The sequence below is a fragment of the Erinaceus europaeus genome, chromosome 13 (assembly GCF_950295315.1).
Source record: "Erinaceus europaeus chromosome 13, mEriEur2.1, whole genome shotgun sequence".
Lineage (NCBI taxonomy): Eukaryota > Metazoa > Chordata > Mammalia > Eulipotyphla > Erinaceidae > Erinaceus > Erinaceus europaeus.
Window position 1 is genome coordinate 90,417,791 of NC_080174.1, and position 21,474 is coordinate 90,439,264.

A 21,474-nucleotide genomic window follows, 5' to 3' on the forward strand; every position below is an offset into this window, starting at 1 on the left:
GTATATAAGTATTGGTGACTGTAAACCCCATCAATTTGATGTGATCTGGGGCCTGTATTCAGCTTAGGAGCCTATGTTCATAACCTCTGTCTAAGATATTATAAAAATTAATAAATCTACAAAAGGGTAATAAACCAGAATTACTCATTTTTTAAAAAATGGAACTTTATTGTTATAGTAATATACATATATACCTGGCAGTCTGGGTTTGTGAGTGATTTTTAATTGCCTTGTGACTAAACATATTTTTGGTTAGAGAGACTATAAATGTCTTTCTGCACATTTACTGTGATTTTTCATGTTACTCTACTGAGTTGTGTGAGTACATATGTTGCTGATTAGCCCTTCGATGTATAGCATGTAAATATGTTTTCTTATTTTTTCACTGCATCTCTTTGTCTTGGTGATAGGTCTTGTCATTATTCCAGATATTTTCAGTTTGATGTGGTCTCAGTGGTTCATTTTTCCATTTATTTTTTTATCATTGATGTTGACCTCAGGTCTCTGAAAACATTTCCAAATAAGAAATTATGTACTGTACTGAAGATGACTTCTATAGATTTTTTTGGTTACTGTTCTAACATCCAAGTGCATCTTAAGGAACATAAGACCCTTTCACTGCCACAGACTTTTCACAACATCTCCCTCCTCCTCATAGCATCTTTTTGTATTTATAAATTATATTTTACTTCCTTTGATAGAGAGAAATTAAGGAGGATGTAAATTACTGGATAACAGTTCTTATTCTTGCCTCCTCTTCTTTTTTCTGCCACCAAAGTTATTTCTTGAGCTCAGTGTGAGAAGTTTGAATCCACTGCTGCAGAAAACCATTTTTTCTTTCCATTTTATTTGATAGGAAACACCTGCAGGCCTGTTCCACTGCTCATGAAGTGTCCCTCACTCAGGAGGGTAGCAGGCCTCAAACCTAGGTCCTGTGTCATGGTGATATGTACACACAACCAGGTGTGTCACTGCCCTGCACCTAATAATACTTATTTTATTTGTATAACATTCTTGCATTGTTAACTGTTTTTTGGACACTGACCCTACAGAGAAGCCTAATGTGGTATGATCACTCTAAATAATATAATTTCCATGCTTCCATAATGAAGTCAACTTTATAAAGAGCTATGTGTGGCTAGAGATGTTTCCTTTATTTTTTGGGGGGAGAGTCCAAAGCTTTACCACTGAGCCACATTCTGGACTATGAGATATTTTATTTCTAACAAACTTATCATAATCATCATATGTTTTCTTATTTTTTCCAATTTTTTTATCACTGTGGCTTCATTACTAATTAATTACATCCAGTGCCCATTTTTTTTCTTATTTATATTTTTGAGTTTTATATAGGTGTAGAGAATTAATAAGGAAAGTGAGGTAGAAAATGAAGTAGAGATATCTCCGTGTGTGTGTGTGTCACATGAAGTTGTTATTCATATATAATAAATGAAATTAATGTTTATTTCCCTTTAATGAGAAGAACTGAAGATATAAGAAGACACACCAGCATTGAGCTCTAGTCCCCAGGGACTGTAGGTTCAATTCCAGTTACCTTCTACTTCACTCTCCCTATCAAATTCTCTTTACCTGTATAAACTTTACATTATAAATAAGGAAGAAAATGTCAAAAACTGCTCCACCACTTGTGAAGAGTGCTGCACCTACCCTGCCCCTCACCCCCCCCCCAGACCCTTCGCATGTGAGAACAGGATCTTGGTCCTTTTATATGGCAGTGTGTGCACCCTATCAGTTGTACTCCCACACATCCCTAAGGTTTTATCATGTATTAATTACAAAACTATAGAGGGGAAGAGTGAAAATAGGGATATATCTCTGTCACATGAGATGCCAGGGATTGTACTCAGAGCCTCATGAAAGAGAGGCCAGTGTTCTAATCAATGTACCAACCTCTAGACCACAATTATGAGGTATTTGATTTTCAAGTCAACAAAGACATGTTTGCAGATGAGACAATCCTTCACAGGCTTCCTAAAGTAGAGACTGAATGGCTAATCTGCTGTCACTGTGTCATTTTCTCACATGAAAACATTGCACATATTTTAGGGCTCAGTGACCTATGAAGATGTAGTTGTGATATTCACTCAAGAGGAGTGAGTACTACTGAATTCTTCAGAGAAGAAACTCTACAGAGATGTGATGTATGAAAACTTGAGGAACTTTCTTTCAATAGGTAACTCTAATAGTCATATTTTTTCAACTAGAAGACAAATCACTTTGTGTTCACCAATGTAGAAATGGAGACAGTGTTAAGTGAGCAGGGTTGATTTTGACTCATGATGGGTCACAAATTCAATCTTGTGGTCTGTGAGGTGACACAGCAGATAAAACATTGGATTCTTGACCATGCGTTCCTGATTTTGGTAGGTGGCAGCACATGTACTAGAGTGATGTCTGGCTCTTTTCTCTCTCTGCCTATCTTTCTCATGAATAAAGAAATAAATTCTTTAAAAAAAATTAGGGTAGGGGTAGATAGCACAATGGTTATACAAACAGACTCTCATGCCTGAGGCTCTATCAAGTCCCAGGTTCAATCCCCTGCAACTAGAGCTGAGAAGTGATTTATTCTTGCAAAATATAGGAGGAGTGAAAGAACCAGCCATCACTCTGGTACATGTGCTGCCGGGTATCGAACTCGGGACCTCATGTTTGAGAGTCTACTGCCTTAGCCACTGTGCAACCTCCCAGACCACTGTTTCTAAAATTTCTAATACTTTATTTATTTTGTAATTTTAGAAAAAAAACAAGAACATTCCACCAAAGAGCAACATAACTTACATGGGAGTAAACAAAGGTGAGTTACATTTACAAAGAAATGTGATATACATAAAGGTAACAGCAGCAAATGCTGGAGAGGGTGTGGGGTCAAAGGAACCCTCCTACACTGCTGGTGGGAATGTCAATTGGTCCGACCTCTGTGGAGAACAGTCTGGAGAACTCTCAGAAGGCTAGAAATGGACCTACCCTATGACCCTGCAATTCCTCTCCTGGGGATATATCCTAAGGAACCCAACATATCCATCCAAAAAGATCTGTGTAAACATATGTTCTTGGCAGCACAATTTGTAATAGCCAAAACCTGGAAGCAACCCAGGTGTCCAACAACAGATGAGTGGCTGAGCAAGTTGTGGTCTATATACACAATGGAATACAACTCAGCTGTAAAAAATGGTGTTTTAAAAAATGGTCTTTTGGGAGTCGGGCTGTAGCGCAGTGGGTTAAGCACAGGTAGCGCAAAGCACAAGGACCGGCATAAGGATCCCGGTTCGAACCCCGGCTCCCCACCTGCAGGGGAGTCACTTCACAGGTGGTGAAGCAGGTCTGCAGGTGTCTATCTTTCTCTCCTCCTCTCTGTCTTCCCCTCCTCTCTCCATTTCTCTCTGTCCTATCCAACAACGACAACAACAATAATAACTACAACAATAAAACAACAAGGGCAACAAAAGGGAATAAATAAAATAAATATTTTAAAAAATGGTCTTTTACTTTGGTGAGATATGCCAATTCCATTTCAGGTTCCTCAATCGCTATCGAACAGGCCATGGCCGGTGCGCCGCTATGTTCCATCGCTGGGGAGCCAGAGACGACCCGAACTGCCCCTGCAGCTACAGACAGACTATGACCCACATAGTCAACGACTGCCACCTCTCCAGATTCAAAGGAGGTCTCGAAACTTTACAACTTTACGCTGTTGACTGGATACGGAAGAAGGGCAAACGCTAGAAGAAGAACAGTGCAAGGACCCAGTTTCCAGCTCCCGGGCCCCACCTGCTAGGAGAAAGCTTTGCAAATGGTGAGGCAGGACTGTAGGTATCTCTTTATCTCCCTCCCTATCTCCCCTTCCCTTTTGATTTCTGGCTGTCTCTATTCAAGAAATAAATGAAGATAATTTCAGTCTCATTCCTGTAACGTGTGCACAACCAGGTGCACCATCACCCGACCCCCACTCTCAATTTCTCTTTCTCGATCCAAAATAAATACAAAACAAATCAATAAAAAAAAGCAAACAGCTTAGATTGTTCTCATTAAGTCACCATCGGTGCCATAACAGATCAATTATTCATTATGTAGAGCTTCAAGTTCCTTAAATAACTACAACAAGCCAAGCCTGAACCACCAGGCTAGAGAGGCAGCACTGGACTCTAGGGCAGAGACATCTTTCTTTTTTTTTTTTTCTTTTTTTTTTTAATTAATATTTTTTTATTTAAGAAAGGATTAATTAACAAAACCATAGGGTAGGAGGGGTACAACTCCACACAATTCCCACCGCCCAATCTCCATATCCCACCCCCTCCCCCGATAGCTTTCCCATTCTCCATCCCTCTGGGAGCATGGACCCAGGGTCATTGAGGGTTGCAGAAGGTAGAAGGTCTGGCTTCTGTAATTGCTTCCCCGCTGAACATGGGCGTTGACTGGTCGGTCCATACTCCCAGTCTGCCTCTCTCTTTCCCTAGTAGGGTGGGTCTCTGGGGAAGCGGAGGTCCAGGACATATTGGTGGGGTTGTCTGTCCAGGGAAGTCTGGGCAGCATCCTGATGACACCTGGAACCTGGTGACTAAAAAGAGAGTTAACATACAAAGCCAAACAAATTGTTGAGCAATCATGGACCCAAAGCTTGGAAAAGTGGAGAGCAAGTATTAGGGAGGGTACTCACTGCAAACTCTAGTGTACTTCTGCTTTCTTACTTTGGTGCCATACTCCAAACTCAGTCAATTTCTTCTTTGCGTTTCTACTTCTTTTTTTTTAATGCATAACATTCCCCAGATTCCCATTTAACAATACAACCCCCACTATTTCATTCATCATCTTTCATGGACCTGTATTCTCCCCAACCAACCACCCACCCACCCCAGAGTCTTTTACTTTGGTATAATACTCCAATTCCATTTCAGGTTCGACTTGTGTTTTCTTTTCTAATCTTGTTTTTCAACTTCGACCTGAGAGTGAGATCATCCCGTATTCATCCTTCTGTTTCTGACTTATTTCACTCAACATGATTTTTACAAGGTCCATCCAAGATCGGCTGAAAACGGTAAAGTCACCATTTTTTACAGCTGAGTAGTATTCCATTGTGTATATATACCACAACTTGCTCAGCCACTCATCTGTTGTTGGACACCTGGGTTGCTTCCAGGTTTTGGCTATTACAAATTGTGCTGCCAAGAACATATGTGTACACAGATCTTTTTGGATGGGTGTGTTGGGTTCCTTAGGATATATCCCGAGGAGGGGAATTGCAGGGTCATAGGGTAGGTCCATTTCTAGCCTTCTGAGAGTTCTCCAGACTGTTCTCCACAGAGGTTGGACCCATTGACATTCCCACCAGCAGTGCAGGAGGCTTCCTTTGACCCCACACCCTCTCCAGCATTTGCTGCTGTTACCTTTTCTGATGTGTGACATTCTCACAGGAGTGAAGTGATATCTCATTGTTGTCTTGATTTGCATTTCTCTGACAATCAGAGACTTGGAGCATTTTTTCATGTGTTTCTCGGCCTTTTGGATCTCTTCTGTGGTGAATATTCTGTCCAAGTCCTCCCCCCATTTTTGGATGGGGTATTTTGTTGTCTTGTTGTTGAGTCTGGCAAGCTCTTTATATATGTTGGTTATTAAACTCTTATCTGATGTATGGCATGTAAAGATCTTCTCCCATTCTGTGAGGGGTCTCTTGATTTGGGTAGTGGTTTCTTTTGCTGTGAAGAAGCTTTTTAATTTGATGTAGTCCCATAGGTTTATACTTGCCTTAGTCTTCCTTGTAATTGGATTCATTTCATTGAAAATGTCTTTAAAATTTATGCCGAAAAAAGTTCTTCCAATATTTTCCTCTAAGTATCTGATAGTTTCTGGTCTAACATCCAAGTCCTTGATCCACTTGGAATTTACTTTTGTATTTGGTGAAATACAGTGATTCAGTTTCATTCTTCTGCATGTTTCAACCCATTGTTTCCAACACCATTTGTTGAAGAGACTCTGCTTCCCCCATATAATAGTCTGGGCCCCTTTGTCAAAGATTAGATGTCCATACGTGTGGGGCCTCATTTCTGGGCTCTCAATTCTATTCCACTGGTCAGTGTGTCTGTTCATGTTCCAGTACCAAGCAGTTTTGATGACAATGGCCCTATAATACAGTTTGAGATCTGGCAGTGTGATGCCTCCGGTTCTGTTCTTTTTTCTCAAGATTGTTTTGGCAATTCTAGGTCTTTTCTGGTTCCAGATAAACATTTGTAGCATTTGTTCTATTCTCCTAAAAAATGTGCTTGGGATCTTGATGGGGATAGCATTAAATTTGTAGATGGCTCTGGGTAATATATTCATTTTGATGATGTTAATTCTTCCAACCCATGAACATGGAATATCTTTCCACTTCTTTGTGTCTTTTTCAATTTCTTTGAGTAGTGACTCATAATTTTCAGTATACAAGTCTTTCACTTCTTTGGTTAGGTTTATTCCTAGATATTTTATTGTTTTTGTTGCTATAGAAAAAGGAACAGATTTCTGGATTTCAATTTCTTCTAACTTAGTGTTTGCATAGAGGAATGCCACTGACTTTTGAATGTTAATTTTATAGCCTGACACATTACTGTATTGCCTGATGATTTCCAAAAGCTTCTTGCTGGATTCCTTAGGTTTTTCCATGTATACTATCATGTCATCTGCAAATAAGGAGAGTTTGACTTCTTCTCTTCCAATCTGTATGCCTTTAATTCCTTGCTCCTGCCTGATTGCTATGGCAAGAACTTCCAACACTATGTTGAATAGTAACGGTGATAGTGGGCAGCCCTGTCTAGTACCTGATCTGAGGGGAAATGCTTCCAGTTTTTCACCATTGAGTATGATGTTGGCTGTAGGTTTGCTATATATAGACTCCACTATCTTCAGGAATTTTCCATCTATTCCTATTTTTTGTAGTGTTTTGATCATAAAGGGATGTTGTATTTTGTCAAAGGCTTTCTCTGCATCTATTGATATGACCATGTGGTTTTTGGTCTTGCTTTTGTTGATGTGGTGGATCACATTGATTGATTTACGTATATTAAACCAACCTTGCATGCCTGGGATAAACCCCACTTGGTCATGATGAACAATCTTTTTGATATACTGCTGTATCCGGTTGGCTAGAATTTTGTTCAATATTTTCGCATCTATGTTCATCAGAGATATTGGTCTATAGTTTTCTTTTTTGGTTGTGTCCCTGTCTGCTTTTGGTATCAGGGTGATGTTGGCTTCATAGAAGCTGGCAGGGAGTATTCCAGTGTCTTCAATCTTCTGGAAGACTTTTAAAAGTAGAGGTATTAGTTCTTCTTTGAAAGTTTTGTAGAATTCATTTGTAAAACCATCTGGTCCAGGACTTTTATTTTTGGGGAGATTTTTGATAACTGTTTCAATTTCATTAGCTGTGATGGGCCTGTTCATATTATCCACTTCCTCTTTACTTAGTTTTGGAGGTATCTAGGAAATCATTCATTTCTTCCAGGTTCTCTAACTTGGTGGCATATAGTTGTTCATAGAAGCCTCGCATGATATGTTGAATTTCTGCAGTGTCTGTTGTGATATCTCCTCTTTCATTTACTATCCGATTTATTTGGGTCTTCTCCCTTTTTTGTTTTGTGAGTCTGGCTAAAGGTTTGTCGATTTTGTTTACTCTTTCGAAGAACCAACATTTACTTTCATTGATCTTTTGTATGGTTTTCCTACTCTCAATGTTATTTATTTCTGCCCTAACTTTAGTAATTTCTGTCCTTCTGGTTGCTTTAGGATTCCTTTGTTGTTCTTCTTCTAGGTCTTTAAGATGTGCAATCAGGCTGTTGATTTGTGCCTTTTCTTGTTTCCTAATGTGTGCTTGTATAGCTATGAACTTCCCTCTTAGGACTGCTTTAGCTGTGTCCCAAATATTTTGATAGCTTGTGTCTTCATTTTCATTGAACTCTCGAAACATTTTGATTTCTTCTTTGATTTCCTCTTTGACCCAGAAGTTGTTAAGAAGTGTACTGTTGAGCTTCCACATTTTGGCACTGTTACTAATCTTTTGTTGATTGTTAAGTGTTAGTTTAATTCCACTGTGGTCTGAGAAGATGCTTGGGATGATTTCAGTGCTCTTGAATAGGCTGATGCTGTCTTTGTGGCCTAACATATGGTCTATCCTTGAGAATGATCCATGTGGATTTGAGTAAAATGTGTATTCCAGTTTCTTGGGATGAATGACTCTGAAAATGTCCAATAGTTCTAGTTTATCTATCTCTTCATTTAGCTCCCTTATGTCTTTACTGATTTTCTTCCTGGATGATCTGTCAAGTTGAGATAGTGGGGTGTTGAAGTCCCCTACTATGATTGTGTTACTGTTAATATATTGCTGTAGCTCTTTCAGTAGAAGTTTGATGTATTTAGATGGCTTCTCATTGGGTGCATAGATATTAATAATTGTTAAGTCCTCTTGATTGACTGATCCTCTGAGCATTAAGTAGTGTCCATTCCTATCTTTTTTAATCTTATCTATTTTAAAGTCTATCATGTCAGATATGAGAATAGCTGTTCCTGCCCTTTTTTGTGGGCCATTGGCTTGAATGGTATTTTTCCATCCTTTCACTTTAAGTCTGTGTTTGTCTTGTTGCATTAGGTGAGATTCCTGTAGACAACATATTGTTGGGTTGTGTTTTCTGATCCATCTTCCTACTCTGTGTCTTTTAATAGGTGAATTCTGGCCATTCACATTTATTGATATCAAAGATTGAAGATATTTTAACACCATTCTTGTAGAGTTTTAGAGTGTTTGGATATATGTCCTATTTGTGGTGGTCTGGTTGTTTATAGGAGACCTTTCAGAACTTCTTTCAGGGCAGGCTTGGTGATGGTTCCTTCAACTGTTGCTTGTCTGAGAAGGTTTTGATGCTTCCATCTAGTCTGAATGACAATTTAGCAGGATATAGTATTCTTGGCTGAAAGCCTTTCTCATTGAGCACTCGATAGATATCTTGCCATTCTCTTCTGGCCTGTAGTGTTTGTATGGAGAAGTCTGCTGCTAATCTTATGGGTTTTCCTTTGTAGGTGACTCTTTGTTTTTCTCTTGCAGCCTTGAGGATCCTTTCTTTATCCTTATTCCTTTCCAATCTAAGTATGACATGTCTTGGTGTCTTTAGGTCTGGGTTAATTCTGTTTGGGACCCTCTGGGCTTCTTGAATCTTTATGTCTTTGGTGTTGTCTAGACTAGAGAAATTTTCAGCTATTATGGCCTGGAGAACGCTTTCTTCCTCCCCTTCTCTTTCTTCCTCTGGTAGGCCAATAATGCGTATATTGTTTCTTTTGAAGTCATCCCATAGGACTCTGTTGTTTTCAGCATCTCTTAATCTCTTTTTGAGATCTCTTACTTCTTCTTTAGTTGTCTCTAATTCATCCTCAATCTTGCTAATTCTGTCTTCAGCCTCATTGATTCTATTCTCTCTGCCCTCTACTGCTTTCTGGAGTTCATCTATTTTGTTGCCCTGCTCTGATACTGTTTTAGCTTGTTCAGTTAGTTGCCTTCTTAGCTCAGCGATTTCAGCTTTCAGCTCTCTAATAACCATGAGATTATTAGAATTTTCTTCCATATTCTCATTTGTTGTTCCTGCATTTCTGATTACAATGTTTTCAAATTCTTTACTCACTCCTGTTATTATTTCCTTAGCTAATGTTTGGATGTTGGACTCGTTGTTTTGTGCTTCACCCTCTGGAGGACTTTTAGCTGGACTCTTGTCCTGGTTCGAGTCTCCATTATTTTTTCTTGTTGTTTTAACCATTTTATATAAGTTAACAGTTTTTTCAATCCCTGAGTTGGAGTTCAGTGGTGTAAAAGCCTTTTTTTTTTTTCCCCTGTAGGCTATGGTAGCCTGAGGGCTTTTAAACTATCAATAGGCTTCTTGGCTTAATCAATGACTCCTGACCAAGAGATAAAGCAGGGTGTGGCAGAGATAATCCAGTGGTTATGCAAAGAGACTTTCACAGCCCTTCAGCTATGCCACCGAGGTATAGGTCTTCTCCTGAGTTTCCCGGTTAGATCTCTGTGCCCTGGTGTCCCTCCCTGTTGCTGCTCCAGATTCTGAGGGTAGTAGCAATGGAGACTCAGAGTTGTACTTGGTGAGTCTCTGGGGAGTCCTTTCCTCCCTTCAGCTGTCCCCTTGTTGGTGGAGCAGACTGGAGGTGGTGTCTCCACTAACAAACTGTTGAACTGTTAGCAGTCACTTAATCTCTCCTTAGGCCCCTCTCTCCTCTCTATCACCAGCCATGCGTGTTTGTACTCACGGGTGATTTACTGGGTTCCTGTGGTCATTATAGTCCTATCTTGTTTTCGGTCAGGGTGGTCTCCTTTGGTATTCCTAGTTGATCCGGGAGAGGAGAGGAGAGGAGAGAAAGCGATCTGCTGCTCGTAGCTCCGCCTCCGGAAGTCGAATCTCAACATGATTTTTTCATGGTCCATCCAAGATCAGCTGAAAACGGTGAAGTCACCATTTTTAACAGCTGAGTAGTATTCCATTGTGTATATAGACCACAACTTGCTCAGCCACTCATCTGTTGTTGGACACCTGGGTTGCTTCCAGGTTTTGGCTATTACAAACTGTGCTGCTAAGAACATATGTGTACACAGATCTTTTTGGATGGGTGGTTTTGGGGTTTCTTAGGATATATCCCCAGAAGAGATGTTGCAGGCTCATAGGGTAGGTCCATTTCTAGCCTTCTGAGAGTTCTCCAGACTGTTCTCCACAGAGGTTGGACCAGTTGACATTCCTACCAGCAGTACAGGAGACTGGGTGGTGGTGCACCTAGCTGAGTGCACACGTCACAGTGCAAGGACCCAGTGTCAAGCTGCCGGGCCCCACCTGCAGGGAGAAAGCTTTGCAAGTGGTAAAGCAGGGCTGCAGGTGTCTCTCTGTCTCCCTCCTTCCCTATCTCCCCTTCCCTCTTGATTTCTGGCTGTCTCTATTCAAGAAATAAATGAAGATAATTTCAGTCTCATGCCTGTAACATGTGCACTCAACCAGGTGCGCCATCACCGGCCCCCACTCTCAATTGCTCTTTCTCTATGCTAAATAAATACAAATCAAATTAATTAAAAAAGCAAACAGCTTAGATTGTTTTCATTAAGTCACCATCAAGGCCAGAACAGCTCACTCATTCATTATCTAGAGCTTGCAGCTCCTTAAATAACCACAAGTAGCCGACCCCAGACCACCAGGCTAGAGAGGCAGCACTGGGCTCCAGGGCAGAGACATCTGTTTCCGGAGTGTCAGCTTAAGTCAGGTGCACCGGCTGCTGGGACTTGTAGTTCACAGGGCTCTTCTCCCGCAGCTGATGGCGAGGTGGACTACAGCTCTCGTCAGGCCAAGCGGCGCCAGCAGCCTTGCACACGCCGCGGCTGAGCGGCAGGTTCGATTTGCTGCAGCTGCCAGTCCGGAGTGCGCGTGGGTTGCACCGCTCAGGTCAGTCGCAGCTGGTGGGTGTCGGGTGGCGGCGGGAGCCGGGGGAGGCCTCGGCGTGACCGGCCTTACAGACCTGGGGCTCTGCGTGTGTCGGGGAGGTGCGCCAGCCTCGCCTCTGGCCATTCTGCGCCGCTTCCGTGCTGGTCTGGGTCCCGCTTCCCCTCGCCCCGCTTTGGGGCCCGCGGAACTGCGGGGAGGTGCGGGGCCCGCGGGGCCGCGGCCTGAGCGGCTGGGGCGGGCGTAGGGTGTCCCGGGCTGGTTCCGGCCGGGCTCCGGCGGGCGACAGGGGGCGCGGACCCGTCGCGGGGAGCGGCGCTGAGCGTGGAGGCCTCTGGCCTTGGCCGCGGGCGGACCGGCGCGTCTGCTGCGGGGCTGCAGTCCCCGAGTGCGCGCGGCGCCTGTTCTGTGCGGCTGCAGGTGGCCCCCAGCTGCGTGTCTGCGGCCGGGCGGGACTGGCCTGCTGCAGCTGGTCCCGATCCAGGTTCCTGTGCAGAGACTCTGAGGCCGCCTCACGTGCTGCCGTGCAGCCGGTCGGGGCCAGGCCTTGGCATCAGAGAGGTTTGGTCATCGTTTAGGCTCCGGAATTGTGCTGGTAGAAACAAAATGATTAGGGCGGAGGGTAGATAATCTAATGGTTATGCAAACAGACTCTCATGCCTCAGGCTCCAGAGTCCCAGGTTCAATCCCCTTGCACCACCATAAGCCAGAGCTGTACTGTGCTCCAGTTAAAAAAAAAAGAAGTAAAGAAATAAAATGATTAGGAACTGATACAACAGAGCCCCATCACACGACAGGCAACTTCAGTGTTGGGGTATCTCTCTGCCTTTTTTTAAAAATTACTTTATTTACTTATAAATAAAGTAAGAAGATAGAAAGATAGAAGGAGAGACAGAAAGTACCAGACATCACTCGTAAATATGTTGCCAGGGATTGAATTCAGGACCTCATGCTTGAGAGTCCAATGCTTTATCCACTGTGCCACCTCTTGGACCACACATCTTTTTGCCTTTTTATTCCTTAAAAATATAATATAAAGGAATAAAGTCCCACTGATGAAAGCATAGAAATTGACTTTGTTCACAGGTGGAAATTAAATTTGTTCACAGGTGGGTCTCCCAGACTAAATCTGTTCTGCTGGAGCCTGTTTATCCAGCCTCCCAAGTGGAGTTAACTCCCTCCCACTCTTTTTTTTTTTTTTTAATATATCAGAGCACTGCTCAGCTCTGGCTTATGGTGGTATGGGGATTGAATCTGGGACTTGAGAGCCTCAGGCCTGAAAGTCTCTTTGCATAACCATTGTGCTATACCCCCACCCTACTCCCACTCTTAAGGGACATAAGACCCTGTCACTGTCTCAGACTTTCCACCACAGTTACCTCTTGCCCATAGCATCTTTTTGTATTTATACATTATATTTTACTTCCTATTATAGCGAGAAATTGAGGAGGATGTAGATTATACTGGGTAACAGTTCTTCTTGGCCTCCTCTTTTTTTTTTTTTTTTTTCTGCCACCAGGGTTATTTCTTGAACTCATTGTGAGAAGTTTGAGTCCACTGCTGCAGAAAGCCATTTTGCCTTTCCATTTTATTTGATAGGAGACCAGGACCTGCAGGCTTGTTCACTGCTCATGAAGTGTCCCCCACTCAGGAGGGAAGCAGGTCTCAAACCTAGGCCCTGTGTCATCGTGATATGAACACATAACCAGATGCATCACTGCCCTGCACCTGATAATACTTATTTTATTTGTATAATATTCTTGCATTTTTAACTTTTTTTGGACACTGACCCTACAAAGAAGCCTAATGTGGTATGATCACTCTAAATAGTATAATTTCCATGCTTCCATAATGATGTTTTTTTTTTTTTTTTCTTATTTTTTATTTATTTTTTAACCAGAGCACTGTTCAGCTTTGGCTTATGGTGGTGCTGGGGGTTCAGCCTGGGACTCTGGAACCTCAGGCATGAGAATCTGTTTGCATAACCATTACGCTAATGATGTTAATTTTATAAATAGTTACGTATGGCTAGAGGTGTTTCATTTCTAACAAACTTATAATCATAACTATGTGTTTTCTTTAGCCCATCTCTTTTTATCACTGGTTTCATTATGAATTCATTACACCCAGTGGCCATTTTCTTATTTATATTTTTGAGTTTTATATAGGTGAAGAGAATTTAATAAGGAAAGTTAGGTAGGATGTGAAGTAGAGGTATCTCTGTGTGTCATATGAAATTGTTATTTGTATATAATCAATTAAGTTAATGTTTATTTTCTTTTAATGAGAATATCTGCCTATACTAAGAAGACATACCAGACTTTGAGCTCTTAGTCCCCAGGGGCTATAGGTTCAATTCCAGTTTCCTTCTACTTCACTCTCCCTGTCAAATTCCCTTTACCTGTACAAACTTTAAATTATAAATAAGGGAGAAAATGTCCAAAACTGCTCCACCACTTGTGAAGAGTCCCCTCCCCCCATGCATGTGAGAAGTAGGATATAGAATCTTGGTCTTTTTATATGGCAACGTGAGCACCCTATCAGTTGTTCTCCCACAAAGCCATTAAGGTTTTATCATTTACTAATTACAAAACTATAGATGGGGGATAGTTAGAATAGGGGTATCACTCTGTCCATGAGATGCCAGGGATTGTACTCTGGGCCCCATGAAAGAATGTCCAGTTTCTAATCAGTGTACCAACTTCTAGACCATGATTAAGAGGTATTTGATTCTCAAGTCACCAAAGACATGTTTGCAGTTGAGACAGTCATTCACAGGCTTCCTAAAGTATAGACTGAATGGCTAATCTGCACTACATGGTGCTAGAGTTATGTTCTGTTTTATTGTCTGTATCTCTCCATTTTGTGTTAATATATAAGTGAATATATCTGAATAATTGTAGGGATCACAGTTCCATGATAGAACAAGTGAACCCATACTTCTGAATATTCTGTAAATGTATATGAGTAAGTACTTTGATCCTTTATCTTAAATTCTAATAACATGAAAAAATCTAGTTGGAACTGAGAACTTACTCATGTCAACAATGTTTAGATGTATTCAAATCGATAAGTTTTTTCATATATAAAATCACTGGCATTAGGTAAACAATTCTTATCAGACTTTACAGACCTAGAAAGGAAGTTGTCCTGGAGTGACCAGTGAATGTAAAACAGTGGAATAATAATGGATGCTAGAATATGTGAATCTTTTTTTTTTTTTTTGCATAAATTGTATCTGTATCGTTGAAAAGTACATATTCCTTCTAAACTTCTCTTTTTATACTTTGTATTTAAAATACTTTTATTTTATTTGATAAGACAGAAATTGACTGGGAGGTGGTAGTAAGGGAAAGAGTGCACCTTCAGCATGGCCTCCCAGTCTGTGAAAGCTTTTGTCCAGCATGTGGACACTGGGGGCTTTTGCCCATGTCCTTGTTCATGGTATTTAATTTTGATTATCAAGTTGCAAGTTGTGAAACAGTGCTGCAAATGTCTTGCCCTCTCTACCCTCTTTTCTGTGTTTTTTCTCTATCCTATTAAAGAAAGTAAATAGTGTTAAGTATTTGTTCCAGATCCATAAATGATTTGATAGGTTAGTAGAGACAAAAATCAAGAGGGGACAGGAAGGTCAGCTGCTGGAATTCCACTTTTCTGTAGAGAACTTGACAGCTGCAGTTTACTTACTATGAAACAATACTTGTAGCAGGTTAGAAGTTTATCACAATTGATAACTCTATTACAATTGGAAGTCTTTTTTAGTATGACTTTAAGGTTGTTTAAAGTTTAAACAATAGAATGCGGAAAGGTAAACATAAGAACCATGGAAAGAAAAAAGCCTCATGCATGAGAATCATTAGCACAACCATAGCGCAATCTAACCTCATAAAGATAAAATTAACTTACATTTAAAGTCTGAGGTAAAACTTAGTTAAAAATCAATATATTTTAACTAAGGTGGTCTTAAAAAAAAACAAAAACAAAAAACCTGCACACATCTAGGGTGTGTCTCCATCTTTTTTTAAAATTTTTTTTATTTAAGAAAGGATTAATTAACAAAACCATAGGTTAGGAGGGGTACAACTCCACACAATTCCCACCACCCAATCTCCATAACCCACCCCCTCCCATGATAGCTATCCCATTCTCTAGCCCTCTGTGAGCATGGACCCAGGGTCATTGAGGGTTGCAGAAGGTAGAAGGTCTGGCTTCTGTAATTGCTTCCCCGCTGAACATGGGCGTTGACTGGTCGGTCCATACTCCCAGTCTGCCTCTCTCTTTCCCTAGTAGGGTGGGTCTCTGGGGAAGCTGAGCTCCAGGACACATTGGTGGGGTCTTCAATCCAGGGAATCCAGGCTAGCATCCTGATGGCATCTGGAACCTGGTGACTGAAAAGAGAGTTAACATATAAAGCCAAACAAATTGTTGAGCAATCATGGACCCAAAGCTTGGAATAGTGGAGAGGAAGTGTTAGGGAGGGTACTCACTGCAAACTCTAGTATACTTCTGCTTTCTTACTTTGGTGCCATACTCCAAACTCAGTCAATTTCTGCTTTGCGTTTCTACTTCTTTTTTTTTTTTTTACATGCATAATATTCCCCAGATTCCCATTTAACAATACAAACCCCACTATTTCATTCATCATTTTTCATGGACCTGTATTCTCCCCACCCACCCACCCACCCCAGAGTCTTTTACTTTGGTGTAATACTCCAATTCCATTTCAGGTTCGACTTGTGTTTTCTTTTCTAATCTTGTTTTTCAACTTCGGCCTGAGAGTGAGATCATCCCGTATTCATCTTTCTGTTTCTGACTTATTTCACTCAACATGATTTTTTCAAGGGCCATCCAAGATCGGCTGAAAACAGTGAAGTCACCATTTTGTACAGCTGAGTAGTATTCCATTGTGTATATATACCACAACTTGCTCAGCCACTCATCTGTTGTTGGACACCTGGGTTGCTTCCAGGTTTTGGCTATTACAAATTGTGCTGCCAAAAACATATGTGTACACAGATCTTTTTGGATGGATGTATTGGGTTCCTTAGGATATATCCCCAGGAGGGGAATTATAGGGTCATAGGGTAGGTCCATTTCTAGCCTTCTGAGAGTTCTCCAGACTGTTCTCCACAGAGGTTGGACCAATTGACATTCCCACCAGCAGTGTAGGAGGGTTCCTTTGACCCCACACCCTCTCCAGCATTTGTTGCTGTTACCTTTTCTGGTGTATGACATTCTCACAGGAGTGAAATGATATCTCATTGTTGTCTTGATTTGCATTTCTCTGACAATCCGAGACTTGGAACATTTTTTCATTTGTTTCTTGGCCTTTGTTTTTCTCTTGCAGCCTTCAGGATCCTTTATTTATCCTTATTCCTTTCCATTCTAAGTATGATATGTCTTGGTGTCTTTAGGTCTGAGTTAATTCTGTTTGGGACCCTCTGGGCTTCTTGAATCTTTATGTCTTTGATGTTGTCTAGACTAGAGAAGTTTTCAGCTACTATGGCCCGGAAAATCCTTTCTTCCTCTTCTCTTTCTTCCTCTGGTATGCCAATAATGTGCATATTGTTTCTTTTGAAGTCATCCCATAGGACTCTGTTGTTGTTTTCAGCATCTATTAATCTCTTTTTGAGATCTCTTACTTCTTTTTTAGTTGTCTAATTCATCCTCAATCTTGCTAATTCTGTCTTCAGCCTCATTGATTCTAGTCTCTCTGCCCTCTGCTGTTTTCTGGAGTTCATCTATTTTGTTGCCCTGCTCTGATACTGTTTTAGCTTGTTCAGCTAGTTGCATTCTTAGCTCAGCAATTTCAGCTTTCAGCTCTCTAATAACCATGAGATTATTAGAATTTTCTTCCATATTCTCATTTGTTGTTCCTGCATTTCTGATTACAATTTTTTCAAATTCTTTACTCACTCCTGTTATTATTTCCTTAGCTAATGTTTGGATGTTGAACTTGTTGTTTTGTGCTCTGGAGTCCTCTGGAGGACTTTTAGCTGGACTCTTGTCCTGGTTCGAGTCTCCAATATTTTTTCTTGTTGTTTTAACCATTTTATATATTATGTTATGAGTTCCCTTTATCAGTACTTTTCAAAGTGCTGATCACTATTGCCTGGATTGACTTGTGTCTAAGTAAATTAATTAAAGGGTTCACAGTGGTGAAAGTTAACAGTTGTTTCAATAGTATTTTAATCCCTGAGTTGGAGTTCTTTTTTTTTCTTCCCTGTAAACTATGGGAGCCTGAGGGCTTTTTAAAATTTATTTTTTATTTAAGAAAGGATAAATTAACAAATCCATAGGGTAGGAGGGGTACAACTCCACACAATTCCCACCACCCAATCTCCATAACCCACCCCCTCCCATGATAACCTTCCCATTCTCTATCCCTCTGGGAGCATGGACCCAGTGTCACTGTGGGTTGCAGAAGGTGGAAGGTCTGGCTTCTGTAATTGCTTCCCCGCTGAACATGGGCGTTGACTGGTCGGTCCATACTCCCAGTCTGCCTCTCTTTCCCTAGTAGGGTGGATCTCTGGGGAAGTGGAGCTCCATGGCACATTCATGGGGTCTTCAGTCCAGGGAAGCCTGGCCGCATCTAGATGGCATCTGGAACCTGGTGACTGAAAAGAGAGTTAATATACAAAGCCAAACAAATTGTTGAGCCTGAGGGCTTTTAAACTATCAGTAGGCTTCTTAGCTTAATCACTGACTCCTGACCAAGAGATAAAGCAGGGTGTGGCAGAGATAATCCAGTGGTTATGCAAAGAGACTTTGACAGCCCCTCAGCTATGCCACCAAGGTATAGGTCTTCTCCTGAGTTTCCTGGTTAGATCTCTGTCCCCTGGTGTCCATCCCTGTCGCTGCTCCAGATTCTGAGGGCAGTAGCAATGGAGACTCAGGTGAGTCTCTGGGGAGTCCTCTCCTCCCTTCAGCTGTCCCCTTGTTGGTGGAGCAGACTGGAGGTGGTGTCTTAATTGATAAACTGCTGAACTGTTAGCAGTCACTTATTATCTCCTTACGCTCCTCTCTCCTCTGTCACCAGCCACACGTGTTTGTATTCACTGGTGATTTACTGGGTTCCTGTGGTCATTCTGTCCTGTCTTGTTTCAGTCCCGGGTGGTCTCCTTTGGTATTCCTAGTTGATCCTGGAGAGGAGAGAAAGCCATCTGCTGCTGCTCGTAGCTCCCCCTCCAGAAGTCTCCAGTAAAGAAGCTTTTTAATTTGATGTAGTCCGATAGGTTTATACTTGCCTTAGTCTTCTTTGTAATTGGATTCATTTCATTGAAGATATCTTTAAAATTGATGCAGAAAAGTGTTTTGCCAATATTTTCACTTCTTATTTTTTAATTAATTTATTCCCTTTTGTTGCCCTTGTTTTATTGTTGTAGTTATTGATGCCGTTGTTATTGCATAGGACAGAAAGAAATGGACAAAAGAGGGGAAGACAGAGAAGGGGAGAGAAAGACACTTGCAGACCTGCTTCTCTGCTTGTGAAGCAACTCCCCTGCAGGGGGCGGGGGTCGGTCGAACGTTGTCTTTGCATCAGGTACACTTAACCTCCTGTGCTGCCACCCAACTTCTAGGTCTTCTAACTGCTAATACTTGTGGATTCAGGGTTTATTGAATTGGAATTCCAAGAGGATTAACACTAGGCATTATGTCTTGGTGTGCACATCTGCATGTCTTATTAAATTTCTTTTTTGTCAGGACACTGATCAGCTCTGCTGATGATGTTAGGGTTGACTGAACCTAGGACTTTGTAGCCTCAGGCATTAAGAGTCTCTTTGCATAACCAGTATGCTGTCTACCCTCTGCCCTGAACTTTTTTTTTTTTTTGCCTCTAGAGTTATTGCTGGGGCTGGCTGCCTGCATACAGCTCTTGAAGACCATTTTTTCCCATTTTTGTAGCCCTTGTTGTAGTTATTGTTTTCATAGCTGTTGTTAGATAGGACAGAGAGAAATCTTGAGAGGAACAACAGAGGCGGAGAGAAAGATAGAGAAGCAGGTGCCCTTTGCATCTTGTGCCCTCAACCTGCTATAAAATCATGCCACCCCCCCAACTCCTTTTTTTGGCAATAACAGTTGGGTGGAAAAAGAGATACTGGGTTGATTGTGCAAAAAGACTCTTGTGAATGAGGGTTCAAAGTTCCAGGTTCGGGTATTCGAGAGGTAGCACAGTGGGTTAAGCGCATGTGGCACAAACTGCAAGGACCAGTATAAGGATCCTGGTTCAAGCTCCACCTGCAGGGGAGTCACTTCAAAGACAGTGAAGCATGTCTGCAGATGTCTGTCTTTCTCCCTCTCTGTCTTCCCCTCCTCTCTTCATTTCTGTCTGTCCTATCCAACAACAATGACAACAAGAATAAGTACAACAATAAAACTACAAGGGCAACAAAAGAGAATAAATAAATAAAATATATTTTTTTAAAAAGTTCCAGGTTCAGTCCCCAGCACCACCATAAGTCAGAGCTGAGCAGTGCTCTGGTCTCTGTCTCTATGAGTATCTCTCTTAAAAATTACCTAAAAAAGATACTATGACAATGCAGGAATTTGTGCATTAGCTGGCCTTCCTGCAGGCTTCTTACAGGGTGCAGGGAGTAGTGCTGATGTCCTTGCAGAGAGTTTTCCCTAGACAGCACCCTCATACCGCCTCACCCTTGACTGAGTGTCTCATGATCTCAACTCAGATTTTAGATTCAGGTTGGTTGGAAGGACCTGATAGTCAGGTGGAAAATTCACTTTCCCTATCAGTGCCCCACAGCTCCCAGCTCCCCCTGGTAGAGCACTGAGTGCTGTGTCATCACTGCACCCAGGGTGTCAAGAGATAGATACTAAGGTGCCAGGATAGCCTGAGGGTGCTTCTTCCCGAGCAAATGCTCTCTGGGTTGGAGCCAACCTAGGCTGCTGTGTGGGAGAGGGATCAGAAACTCGTGCCAGGCAGGGGAGAGACTTTGGGACTCTGGGAGCTGGAAGGCAATCCCATGTGTGTTTAATCAGAAGAGCAGCTGTATTTATACTCGCCAAGTAGGGTGGAAGCAGGGTGGAGCAAAAATAGAGTACAAACTAGTGGTGGAAAACAGGGTGTGACTAGGAGAGTGGGCAGAGCCAAAAGAGAATTCGAACCAGTGAGATTAAACCAGTGCCCTGCAGGCAGGGCAGTTCTTAGGTAACCGTGGCTATGTAAATAGACTGCAGCCTTAAGTAGGGTGAAGCAGTGTGTACTGCCCAATACTAAGGAATCCTTTCCCATTTTTCTTTATTCTCATCAATAGCTTTTAAGTTTTTGGCTATTAAGTGCAGTTGCATTTTGCTTGTATTCCCTTTATCCTAAATTTAGCAGCAAATCCAGCAGGAGAAATGTCTCAGGATCAGGTTGGAGAAGCAAAAACAGTTCCACACCTTCAGCTGAAGGACATGGCAAGGTGATAACTGTTCACTAATTTGTAGTGGCAGCAGTGTGGCATACAGAAATGTGGATTCCCAGCTAGGGATCAGAATTTATTTTTTGGGTTAATTATTTTCCTCCTCTGTGTGTCCTCATTCACAGGTGGAAGTAGTGGTTCTGTAGATTCTCTTTGCAGGGGGAGTTGGGGACTTTGTGTCATTGGAGTGAAAATGGCAAGAAATCATTGGAGATTTGTTCTCTCTTTCAACAATGTCCCTGAGGTTGTCAACACTCTATAAATGCGATTGTCTGAAGCACTAACAAAAATTTTGTTAAGATGTCTGTCCATGGGCCTCATGATAAAACTACAAAATCACAATTCCTAAATTAATAGGTAAAACAGCAAGACTACAATTTTTGAATTTAATGATTTTGAATTAATAGGTAAGATTCAATTAATCCTTAATACTCAGTGGTTTCTGTGGTCACTAGGACTTGAAAAGTAATGCTTGTTTTGCTTATTTATTTTACTACTGCTCAGCTCTGGCTTGTGGTGGTGTGAGGATTGAAGCTGGGACTTTGGAGCTTCAGGCAAAGAGCCTCTGCATAGCCATTGTGCTAGTTACCCCC

General features: G+C 41.6%; 2 protein-coding genes across 2 annotated transcripts in view; both read left to right on the forward strand.

The window, feature by feature from the left end:
• LOC103128154 (zinc finger protein 709-like) overlaps positions 1-21,474 on the forward strand; it is a 245,165-nt gene that overhangs the window by 211,479 nt on the left and 12,212 nt on the right. The gene's annotated exons all lie outside the window — the stretch shown is intronic.
• Positions 1-21,474, forward strand: part of LOC103125919 (zinc finger protein 14-like) — a 241,505-nt gene that overhangs the window by 145,089 nt on the left and 74,942 nt on the right. The gene's annotated exons all lie outside the window — the stretch shown is intronic.